Genomic DNA, 12,422 nt, shown 5'->3' with positions numbered 1-12,422 from the left:
GGTGGATGACAGTTGTGATAAAAGTAAGTGGAGACTTTCGTGTTATTAGACTGTAGACTGTTATTCGGAGTGGTTTCTGAAGCTGAGAAACAAAGAGTGTGACTCACATAGAAACAGGAACTATTAGAGGTTTGGACAGTTTACATGAAACTATGGTTACTGCCTAGTATGTGTTGCTGCTGCACTGCATGTTTGTATATTTTTGATTTCCTTGATCTCAGCATGTTGCTGAAGCAGGATATCTATAAATGCAGACAGTGTAGTAAACTTAGCTTTCAGCCATTGCAAAGCTCATTGATAAGAAAATTCAACAGCTGAAACCAAAGAGAGGAAACACTCGGTTTCCTTGTTCCTCTTGTCCTAACAACCATACATGGCGGGAACTTCATTCACAAATTTGTTCTGTCAACCCGCAACAGCAGGCAGCGGCACATTCTGAGATTGCAAAATGCACTGAGCAATGCATGCACATTGCAGTTCCTTTTGCACTCCCCTAAAATGGTGCTCATGCAATCAACTAACCCTTCTCTTACAATGTCAATTTTGAGGTTTTGTGTGCAGAAATACAGGATCAAATGCAGCTAATTGAAATCTCACCACTGAAACTTTCTAGGTGGCTCCGAAGTAGTTATATTTTATTGGTTATAATGACATTAATTCATCTTTGCTTTGACTATTTTTACTACCAAAGGTCTGTGAGGGTGTGCTGGGGGTAAAAATAGAAAAGTCCATTAAGCCTCTAAAGTGTCTCCATCAGCAAATCTTCAATTAAAATAACTGCTCAGGCTGCCGGTCATTTAATCCCTTTATGTAAAGGATCTGCTTCACTACACCCATGTGCACACGTGTGCGAACATACGCACGTGTGTCCTTTATTTTTGTCTGTGACAAAATCTTATCTCATCATGAGCTACTACAGTTCAGTACATTGTATCTCATCCATCTTCGTTTTTGTTTTTTCAGTCATATGTGAGCTGTCATAACCCCCCGAAGCAAAGAAACTGCAGATTAAAAAGAGTCCCGACTTGTTGCAGGTGAGCCGTTACCTCTTTGTTCCCAGGACGCTTGTGCAAGACTGCGCTGAAAAAGCCGAACATTCACACATGCAGCTACTTCCTGATTTTTATTTCCTCCTCACATCTTGGGAAAGCGCTTTCCAGGATCATGCTTCGTCATTCTCCATCACAGGGTACTTTTATTTTAAATTACTACTAAGGATAGATGGGAAGGCTGTAAAATTAGCAGACATTTAATCAAAGAAAGTGTTATTATACCACTGAAAGTGAGCCTAATGGTTAGAGTAAACACCCTGCAGATACACACCAATCCTCGGTCTCCTGAGCTGTCATGCTGGATGAACTCTGATGGGGTTATATTAAAAGGCTCAGTTACTCCTCCCTGCTCATTCAAGGAAACTGAAATATAGACTGGTACACCCTCTTCTACTGAGCCTCTCTAGTTTGTGTTTCACCCTTAAACTATGAAGGAATTAGGATTGGATTTCATCTGCAAGCACAATCCCAGTCGTTCCGGTCTTTTTTAATGTGGGTCGCTGCGTTCTGTCTTAAGTGGGTTTCAGGTATCAGCCTCTACGGCGTATTTCTTCCTGGATCATTTATAGTCACTAAAATTTACTGCTGGTTGCCTTGACCCCTTTTGCTGTCGAAGCATAAGGGGTCAAGGTGCTGCTAAAGTTTTTCATGGCAAAGACTCAGTAAGGTTTCAGAAACTTTCTTCAGAGTTTGGTTCAGGTTGATATGTGAAATCAACCAAATTGCAATGGTGCTCTGTTGTCTCAAACTGGTTTCCATGTTCAGGATACCAGTTTGAGAGGATCTGAGCCTAGTGGCATGTTGCAATATCCTGCTGGAAGCATCAGAGGATCAGAATAACAATCAGCTTTATCAGCCAAGATTGTGGGCACAAGCAAGAAATTTAACTTCGGTCAGTTAAATTCGGTCAGTGTACAGACGTTAAAGCTGCAGCAGGTCATTTTTATTTAAAAAATACATTTTTTACATATTAGTTAAAGCTGTCACCATGTTGTGATGTTGTAATATGAGGCAGATCCTCCACCTTCTTCCTGAGCTACTGTTACCATCTGAAGAAATGGTCAGAAACAACCATTCAGAGCCAGGAGGAATGACTTAGTGCTGTCAATCATCCTCATGTATGCTCAGCTATATGTGCTAATGGCACAGAACCAATTAAGAGTCCCAGGAGATCTGTTTATTTGTCGCCATTGGTGGCTATGCTAACTAGCATGAGCATTCACGACAGGCTCTGGTATCAGGAAGAAGCTGTACCATAGTAGAGATGAAGGGAAGAGGAATGAGCAGCTCGTACACAAGCATAATTGACATAGTTAAGACTCTCCTCCATGCTCTGATTGGTTGTTTCTGCTTAGCACTAGGAGAAGTCAGAGGAGCTCAATTTTTTTTACAGATTTTCTGTTTCTGAACTACAAGGTTTACTGTAGTTTATGCTAGAGGACTAATCAATGTTGTGAAACAATGATGTTCCATCTCTAATTGTCCAAGTTTGGTCAAGCTGTGGACCTGTGGATTAAAAATAAACCAGAGTTATCACACCTCCACCACACAGCTTAACACTTGGTATGGTGTGTTGCACCAAACCTAGTTCTGTGCTTTATGACCAAACGTCTCTGCTGTGGTCGCAGTTATTTCAAACTAGTTGGAATAACTACCAATGAGTATTTTACATTACTGTGGAGAAACTTTGATTTGTTCTCTTTGACTAGGACATCATTGATGTGTTTTTTGTTATGCCATTTTTTTGGGTGTGAGGTATTTAGAAGAGTGCTTGCTTGTGTGCTTTGGATCTTTGTCTGGCAGCATTAATGTCACAGACTGATGGCTGGACATTCTCCATCAGGTTTTCTGGCAGAAAGCAGGATTTATGGTTCTACTACTAATGGTAAATGGTCCAGGTCATGATTTAGCAGGACATCACCACCATGTTGTCAGTCCTAAACTTGGTGGATCTTTGTGTTTTTTGTCCTCATTGGTTTTGGCCTTAAATTTCACTGTTTATACCATTTTTGCTGAGTCTCCTTATTGTTGAATCGTGAGAACCAAACTTACCTGGGTTAAGTGAAGTCTTCAGTGCTATAGTTATCGTTGTAGTTATTTTGTTACCTCCTCTATGAGTAGTTACTGCACTCTGGAGTGATTTTGGTAGATAGACCTCTCTTGGAAAGGTTCACTGCTCCATGTGAGTCTCTTTGTGGATATTGGTTCTCTCCCAAAGCCTTAAAAATAGTGTAATAACCCAATGTTTCTTATGTGTTTCTTAATTTGGGTGTGATTAGTTGCTTTTTGAGGTCTTTTAGTCTATTTTCTTGTCGCCAGAAAGGCAACTGTGTGAAAAATCTACTCGACCAATTTTTATAACACCTCAAATGGAGCTGCAGAAACTTCCACTTTGGTCTTGAAAGGAGCTCATTCTTTGAGGAACTTTGGTTTTTAAGACAAAGGATGATAAAATAATACTTTGGGTGCAACACCATACAGTAGATCCAAATGCTAACCCTTCAGTCATTCATGCAGGTCGACTTATGACGTCTTTTAACGTTAGCAGCTACCAAACTGTCACTTCATTTCCTCAAAGACTTTCTTCTGAAAGTCTGTAGTTTTTCCAACTTTTTACCGATTAGTTGATTTGTTCATGGATCAAAGTGTTTGTAAGAACTTCCACCTGTTTTCTTGTTTTATTGTGAAATAGTTAAACTTTCATGGCTCAGTAGTTATAAAGTAATTTCCCTTTGTCACCCAGCAGCTGCAGCAGTAACAGAATCTAGTAAGATATTTATTGATTCTAGTGAAATAAAACCAAGAGGGCTTTGATGACAATGGAAAACGTATCATTTAGGTATTGAAATTTTTCAGTTTTACTTAATCTATTCTGTTCAGCATCTTCAGTCTGAGTCATTGCTAGGGGAAGTTGTTGCTGTGTGCATGCATATCTTTTTGTTGAGAAAGGTAGCGCCGCTTTTATAGGGTGTCATTTAGATTCAGACGGTGTGTCTGGGACTGACCCTTATCTGCAGAGCAGTCAGTCACTTCTGAAAAGAAAAGAGGGGAAATATCAACTATAACAGGCTGTCAACCTAGGCTCATTTTCTGTTTCTGTTTCTGTACTTTAGGGGAAACATTCTTGCTCTTCTGAAAAGTGTTAATCTGAATTATGCAGTGCTACGCTGATGATATGTCTTGACACAATTGGAAGAAGTCAGAGCTGATCTAAGAGGATGTGTGCAATGAAAAGTGGTTTACGCTACCTCCCCGCTCACAGCGGGGAGTGAATTACCTTAGCGTTTACACAGATGCTGGCATTCAGACAGGGCCATGAGAAAGGCGAACGACGGGGGATCAGGTTGCAAAGAGTGCATAATTTTTTTCTTCCCCTGAATTTGTCTGTTTTCAGCTTGACGCTGGTCCAACGTGGGTTCGTCTTACGGGTGCCCTCCTGGGGTTTTCTTTCGGGGAATGGGGCAGACCGTGAGTGTGTAAATGCCGGGTTAAGCAAACTAACATCTGCGCTGATTTTCCTGACACGGGCTTCACACCTCGTGAAATGTGAAAACAGAAAGCCGAAACATGCACCGATTACAGCCTTTTTCTCTTGCTGAAAGTTTCAGAGAAGGCATATGGTTTAACATTTAAATTGCACAACAGCATAGGAAGTTGCTTCACAGGATTTTAAGAAGAAAGTAAAGCTGCTCATGCTCATTTTGATGCGGTAAAGCACTACTCTGCAGCTTGAACGCTATCGTATCTTGTGTAAATGCCTCATGCATTGAGCCTTTTAATTTTACCTCAGTCTTTGCTATGTTTGTTGTCTCACTGACACTTCTAGGAACAGTGCTAGTCTTCAAAGAATGTAGATCATATTCTGTGCTGTGTGGCCCTAAAATAACACAGCAGTTTCCTTTGTGCTTCAGCTGCAAGTTTGATAGACTCACTCTAACTGCGCTACAGCTAAACAACTATGAGTCAATGCAGATGTTACAATATGGTGACAACCTCTGTTTAGTTTAATATTCTTTTAATAAAATCCAGTTCTAGCTTCCTTCAGGAGTCACCTAGTTTGTAACTAGAGTCCAATTGTATGTTATTTATTCCGAGTGCAAACCCAACTCTGGATAAGCTGCAGAATCTGTTAACCTGACAAAAAAACGTCATGCTTCCCACAAGTCTGGCCTTTATGGGAGAGTGGCAAAAAGAAAGCAACTGACGGAAAAAATAAATAAATAAAATTAGCAAAAGATGAAGAAGTCCACTATTCAGAGATAATTGTTTCCCCTTGTTTCTTTCCAGGAAAGGCCTGTTGAGTGGCAGAAAATCTTATAAAGGAATCCATAAAAACTGACTGCAAGTAAGTAGGTGAAAGTCAAAAACAAATGTTTACTTCAGGTCCGATTACTACTTGAAGTGACTGAATCATCTGTGGTCTGCCTTAGGAAAACCGCTCCTCTAAATACTCCTCCTGATTGCTGCCTGATGAACTCCAGCTGCAACCAATCCGGCTGTCACACCCTGGAGAGAGAGAAGGTAGGAGGTACATGTCCACACACACCCACAGCCTGCACACTGTTTGGCGAACCCAACCACACCTACATGAACTGCACATCACCTTGAAGCATGGTGGTGGGAGCATCATGAACAACCCCAAACATGCAGACAAAGCAACAATGCAATGGTTTTTGATCAAAACACGTTCATGTGTTAGAATATCCTTGATCTAAATTGAATTGAGAATATTACGCAATACTCAAACCATCTGATCTTGAGCTGCTTTGCAAAAACATAATGGTTTCAGCCCGCAAAAGACGTGCTACTGTAATTACACCAGAAGGAGATTTTACAATGTTCTGATGCAGAGAGGCTGAACAGAAATACACAAATGTCTCTCCTTTCATTTGTAAGCAATTTTAACAAGCTTTTCTTTCACTTCAGAATTGCACACTGGTTTCTTCCACATAAAATCCAAATAAAACACCACAAGTTTGTGTTTGTAAAATGAGCAAGAGTAGAATAGTTCAAAGTTTTGTACCGACTTTAGAAGATTAAATAAATTTAAAATGCATCTGACTTCAGAAATCACTCCTCACACCTCCTCCTATGTCAAAACAGTAAATGATCAAGGCTTCTAAAAGTTTACCTTGACAAAATTTACCTAGCAGACAACCATCAATGTGTTTAAGACTGGGCCAGTTGGACAACAAGCAGGTCAGCTTCTGAAGCTGCAATCCGAGCCCTGGTTCTAGTATTTAAAGGAGTAAACAACCCAAACAGTGCAACACTAGAGTGGAAATGCATTACTATATGATGAGCTCATTATCTCACCATACAGTGGTTTTAATCATTAAGCAGGGATGGTGGTGGTTTTAGTTTCAGTGGGATCACCCTGACTACAAACTGTCCACTCATATTACAGCTAATACAAACCTTGTATTTCCATTGACTGCCCCACAGTCACAATATTTACATAGTGGAGCTTGCAATGATCTTTAAATGTTCAGCAGCAGATAGTTAGAGATAGACAGAGATATGCAGATATTTGTATTGATTTAGAGACATAAACACTGTTTTGTAAGACAAGCAATTGATTTGTAAGCAGAATACAATCATATAGATGGATTCAAATTCAGCTGACATTCAACATGCATGTCAGGTTCTGATGCTGTAATCTGAACTCCAACAGTGCAAACTAGAGTGGAAATTCATTACTATACTATGAGCTCATTATCTCACCATACAATGGTTTTGATCAGAATTAGATCTGCTTTATAAGACAAGCGGATCTAATTCTCAGTCCAGCAGAATGCAGTCATATAGATGGATTCAAATTAAGTTAAAAACAGTACAGTCCTGTCCTATTTAAAATACAGTGCAGTCCAATTCAGTTGTTGAAAAGTTATGCACATTGGACGGCTGATTGCATTGCAGTAATCCCTCCTTAGCAAGCATGCAGAAACAGTGGAAAGGAACAACTCCCATTGATTAGTTTCGGAAGGATACAGCTAAAGAAATGATCAATTTATCAGTTTGACTAATAGTGGATAATCTATTACATTAGGAGGTGGAGGATAAATGGCTATTAGACATTATTTATTTACAACTTCAACACTTTAATTCTTCAAACCTCCTGATCGTCTTTATTTGGACTTTCTGTGGCTTGTGTGCTTCTGTTACGGTCTTAAAGCTCTGAATTTCAAAGTGTGCTCAAGTGATTTATGAGGTTCCAGTTCTGAACTGGAAAAAAGTAGACCACTCCCTCTGCCCTAGCAAGTTAATTTGAAGTTGGAGTTAATGTTCCTGATGTCTTGAGCATGAGTATGGAGGATGGAGCTGGAGGTGGATAGAGGTGGTCTGTCTTGGTGAAGTAGAAACAGAAAGGGAAACATCTTAATTTAAGGATCCATGTATGTTGATTTTTATGTATTTGGCAAACATGTCTTTCAAAAATAACTAACAAATGAAGGTATAACAGTGCAAATATACTATCTGGCATTCAGAGGGAGCAATAAAACACAGTGACATCTTTTTGGATAGTTTGAAATCTCAAAGTTCCCTAAATCACATCCGAGTGACCCGGTTTATGACTTCCCAAGTAATGGGATCCACAGATGGACCAAGACACAACTTTAAGAGCTGGAGGAAATGTTAATTAAACAACACTCCACCACTTAATTTTTTTGGGCTATAGATTATCAATTAACTAAAACAGTCTGCTTTACTTATAGCAGAAATTCTCTTTTTTTTATCACATTATAAAGAAATGCCTTTATATGAGGTTGTATTCATAACTCTGGAAAACACGATGCCATCAATTACTAATTAAGCTTAATTGGTTGCTAATTAATTTAAGATTGGTTGGTTGGTTGGTTGCAGAATGATTGACTGAATGTGAGAATTGAACTTTAACAAAGACATTTTTAGATGTTTCTCTTATTAAACATCTAAATATATATATATATATATAAAAATATATATACTCAAAAGTGTTTTGGGGAAAATCTCTTTCAGGTAGGAAAAAGTAACGACAGCTTAAGAAACCTGCAAAAAAAAACAACCCTTTTGAACTTTTGGTGTCAGGTGACCTTTTCAGAGAAAGAAGTTGAGAAACACTTTTAGATTTAGGTCAGAGATTTTCCTTGCACTTAAACATGACATCACAGGACTTCCTGATCTAATAATGCTTCCAGCAGCCTTATTATGTCCATTTAACTGGATAATGGCGGTTCACTGGATTTGTGGAGTCTCAGTGGAGACAATGAGGACACAGAGAGAGGCAGCTGCTCTGTCCCTTGTGACGTCTTTTCTCTCGCACACACACATGGAGAAACCACAAGTGGAAGCTTGTAATTTTCAGCCTGGTGGCGTTTATGTCTGATCTAGCTTTTGTTGTATGGGCTGAGTATAGTTGTGGCAAAGCAGCATAGAATCATGCACATCCACAAATGACAGCTCAGGCTCAGAGGAGGCTGGGTTCACAGAGTGCAAACATCACAGCACACAAAATTAATGCACAGTTCCTCTTTTTACTATCAACAGATCAGATGCAGTAGGAAAAAAAAGGTCAGCTACGAGGCAGAATTTTATGAATCAACACGTAGTAAAAGATCCTGTCCTCAGTAATGCCTGCAGGGGAATAACGCTGTTGACCTCATGAAGGACCGTTCTTTATTTAAACTGAATAAATCAAGTATTGTCTTTGTGCGCAGTCATAGCCACGAGACGAAGTCCTGCTATAATCTGCCACCATGTTTGTTAATAGGCTGATTATGATGGCTGTGGTTGTGAGGATCATGTGCGCCAGTGTGACAGACAGTGAATGGCTGGCTGTGTTGGCTCACAGAGGAGGAGACTCTTGGATGAAGGGAACATGAAGAGCTTTCTCTATCTCTGCTGTGCACACAAATATGCATTTCATTACTAACTTTGGACAGAAATAGCTCCATGCCTCTGGTTTTTGGGCTTAAGGCCACCTCAGCTGAGCTCTGATCTGCAATCTTCAACGTCATTCGTGGAATCCTGCCCAAGAGTTTTCTCTTGAAAACTTAACAGCGAAGAAATTAAAATTTGTGCAGAACCTTAAAACCATGACTAACTTCGTTGTATTCTACGTTCCAAGACAAACTTTTTAGAACATCAAAAAAAAAAAAAAAAGCTGCTGCTTTAATGTTTTACAGGAAAGTCTTAGACTTACTGAAAGCCACAAATGAACTGAGTCATGCAAAACAATCATACAGTTATGCACATTCTTTTAATAGCTACAAAGACCTGGAAAATATCTGATGATTAAAATGAGCAATGAAGTGTAACATTATTCAAGCCAAAATGTGTCAAATGACTATCAACAACAACAACAATGATCAGTTGTAAAAAGGAACAAGAAAACAACTGAGCACTTAAAAAATGTACCAACAAATTATAACAAGTATATCAGTATCACTTTAATATTGTCCCTGTATGAAAATTTGCCTTGTAGCCAGATGAAAAACATAAAAAAACAACCTCAAGCATCAACACAAATATTAATTAAATACATCAAACTAAAATGAGAAACCAATCAAGCCAATCACATTTTAGACTTATCTGAATAATGGCCTCAGTAATAGAACTGTTTTTCCATGTGTTGGTCCTTCTTAGGTGGTTTGAATCTTTTTCCAGATGGATGGAGCTCAGATTCTCCATGAAGTGGATAATAAGGAGACTGGAGATTGTCTTTCACTCCGACTGATCAAGCAACTGATCAGGTTCGAAATCTGGGACAGTGATGGACTTTGACCTGAGCCTCCAGAAACATGTAAGCACAATCGCAAAGTCGACTTTCTATCACCTGAAGAACATTTCTAGGATTAAAGGACTAATGTCCAAGTCAACTCTAGAGAAACTTCTCCATGTGTTTATCTTTAGTCGCATTGATTACTGCAACAGTGTCGTCACAGATCCGCCTAAAAAGCCAATCAGACTGATCCAGACTGAGCTTGAATTCTCACTAACACTAGAAAAAACAGAGCACATCTCAGACCAGAGACTTTATAATACTTTTGTTTGTTTATAAGTTACTGAGTGGCTAAAGACCAAAATATATTAAAAAGCTTTCTCAAGTTTTTTGGTTCTAATCTATTCGCCAACCCTTGAACTAGAACCAAACATGGAGAAGAAGCATTTAGTTTTTATTTTCCTCAAATCTGGAACAAGCTTCCATAAAACTATAAAACTGCTGAAACACTGAGGTTCATTAAATCAAGGCTAAAATGTAATTTCTTTATACTTGCCTTTTGTTAATAACCAATTGTTATTGTTTTCCTTTACTTTAGTGTTTTTGCTTGCTGCTTTATGTTCCTTGTAATTAGATAAAGCACTTTGAATTGCCTTATAGCCAAAAATGTGCTATATAAACACACTTGTCGTACCAATAATTTTGTCCGTTTTTTTACTATTAATATTTACTGTCTGTCTACCTATAGGTTAAAATGGTGGAGATGACGGCTGACTTCAGAGAACATCATCTACGCTGCTTTCTCATCCTGAACAACTCTGAAGATTTTTTCTAGTTACTTTGGAACCATCTTATCTCTGTGGTCCTCACACATTAACACCATTCAGAAGAAATCCCAGCAGAGACTGGTACAAGAAGTACAACCTACTGAAAGAGCTGCTGGACTTCTTCTTTTTCCTGTGCACATCCATCACTGAGTGGTTTGGCTCATCCACAAACAGTACAGAACCAGAGCACTTAACTGGGAGAGGATCATCAAGGCTGGTATCCTTTTAATAGTACCTAAAGGTGGTGGACTGGGATACCTTCTAAAATATATACACAAATCTTTGGTTTTTGTGACATGTAAGTTTTAAGTCTTGCAATAAAATCTTCCACCCCCTAACCAAGTGAGTCATTTGTACATCACAAGGTGACACATATAAGAGGGAAAAGCCTGCACAAAGATGCAGAAATGCAATGTGTAGCAAAAAATCTTTAAATGGAAATGAAAATAACCAGACATAAAACAGGCTAAATGAAAATGAAACTAAATACAGCTCTAGAAAGAATTAAGAGACCACTTAAAATGATCAGTTCTCTGATTTTACTCTTTATAGGTATATGTTTGAGTAAAGTGAACATTATTCTTTTATTCCATGAACTACTGAGAACATGTCTCCTAATTTCCAAGCAAAAGTTTGCTTGGAAATTGTACTTATTATTACTTATTTATTTACAGAAAATGAGAAAGAGATGCATCGCTTTCAGACCTCAAATAATGTAAAGAAAATATGTTTATATTCACTTAGAAACAACAGTACTAATGTTTTAACTCAGGAACAGTTCAGAAATCAATATTTGATGGAATAACCAGGAGGTCTTCAATGGGGTAAAACCCTTGGATTTTAGGGGTTTCTTAATTTTTTCCAAAACTGTAGCTTCCATATAGCTACAATTTAATCTAAATTTACCATTAAAACACCAAAAAAATAAAGAGATATTGACAGAATGTAGTGACAAAATATTGACAAATAGACACAATATAACAACACAAATATGAGGAATAACTGCACATACAGAAATGAATCAATACAATTTAACAACAAATATACACATAAAATGCCAAAAACACAACACAATCTTACTACAGACAGGAGGAATAAAAGTTCACACAAAATAACATAAACAAGAACAAAATAACAACAAGAAGATGTAATTAACAGCAAATAGACAAATTCAAAACAATGTCATTTTGCTCTAATCTCTTTAGCTCATCACAGCCACGGAAGACGGTGGATTTCTTTGTGTCTCGTGAACTTTTGGTTTCTTCCTGTTGAAAAATCCAGTGACAACCTTTTTATCACTTTACTGGTACATCAAAGAGAAACAAGCCCAGAGCATCACATCTCCTCCCCCATGCTTAAGGGCAGCCATTTGTCTATTATTCATTCCTAATCTGTTTGTGGTGTTTCATCTGGTTAATCTGCGTGGCTGAATCATCTAAATGCTGGGCCGTTTAAGAAACCTAGTCATCTCCAAATTAAACTATTGCAGCAGTTCTCAAGCAGTGACTTTAGATGTGTGTTTTCCTTCCAAATATGTTTGTTTAGGCGAGTAGAAATTTACATGTAAAATCCACGCACACCTTTCCTTGCATGATGTTCTCTTGTGTTACCCATTTTGAGGCATGGCAGACAGGAAAGGGTCACTATGTCCAATCATATTTATATCCCAAGATATCTGGGCTACTTTTAGGAGTGAAAGTTGTTGGTTCAGATTTCACAACTTAAAGATAGCCGTGTCAGCAAAATAAATCCCTCCGCACGGCGACCGCCGGCTGCTTGGAAGATTTTGGAGGTCAGACTGCTATCTAATAACTAGCCTCTATAGTATGTGAAGAACTGAGA

General features: G+C 38.5%; 1 long non-coding RNA gene across 17 annotated transcripts in view; it reads left to right on the top strand.

The window, feature by feature from the left end:
- The window catches only part of LOC114137020 (uncharacterized), a 50,074-nt gene extending 39,156 nt beyond the window's left edge, over positions 1-10,918 (top strand). For 10 of the 17 annotated variants that reach the window (XR_003593921.1, XR_003593916.1, XR_003593905.1 and 7 more), the window contains 5 exons: positions 964-1,034; positions 5,340-5,397; positions 5,483-5,573; positions 9,678-9,834; positions 10,502-10,918. This is a non-coding gene — a long non-coding RNA (uncharacterized LOC114137020). Of the gene's footprint in view, positions 1-963; positions 1,035-5,339; positions 5,398-5,482; positions 5,581-9,677; positions 9,835-10,501 lie in introns of all 17 variants that reach the window. The other 7 variants (XR_003593918.1, XR_003593920.1, XR_003593919.1 and 4 more) reach the window with 4 other exon arrangements.
- The last annotated feature ends 1,504 nt before the right edge of the window (positions 10,919-12,422 follow it).

The sequence above is a fragment of the Xiphophorus couchianus genome, chromosome 21, assembly GCF_001444195.1.
Source record: "Xiphophorus couchianus chromosome 21, X_couchianus-1.0, whole genome shotgun sequence".
NCBI classification, from domain to species: domain Eukaryota; kingdom Metazoa; phylum Chordata; class Actinopteri; order Cyprinodontiformes; family Poeciliidae; genus Xiphophorus; species Xiphophorus couchianus.
Note: the sequence above shows the minus strand (reverse complement) of the source record. Positions and strands in the feature narration are given on the sequence as shown.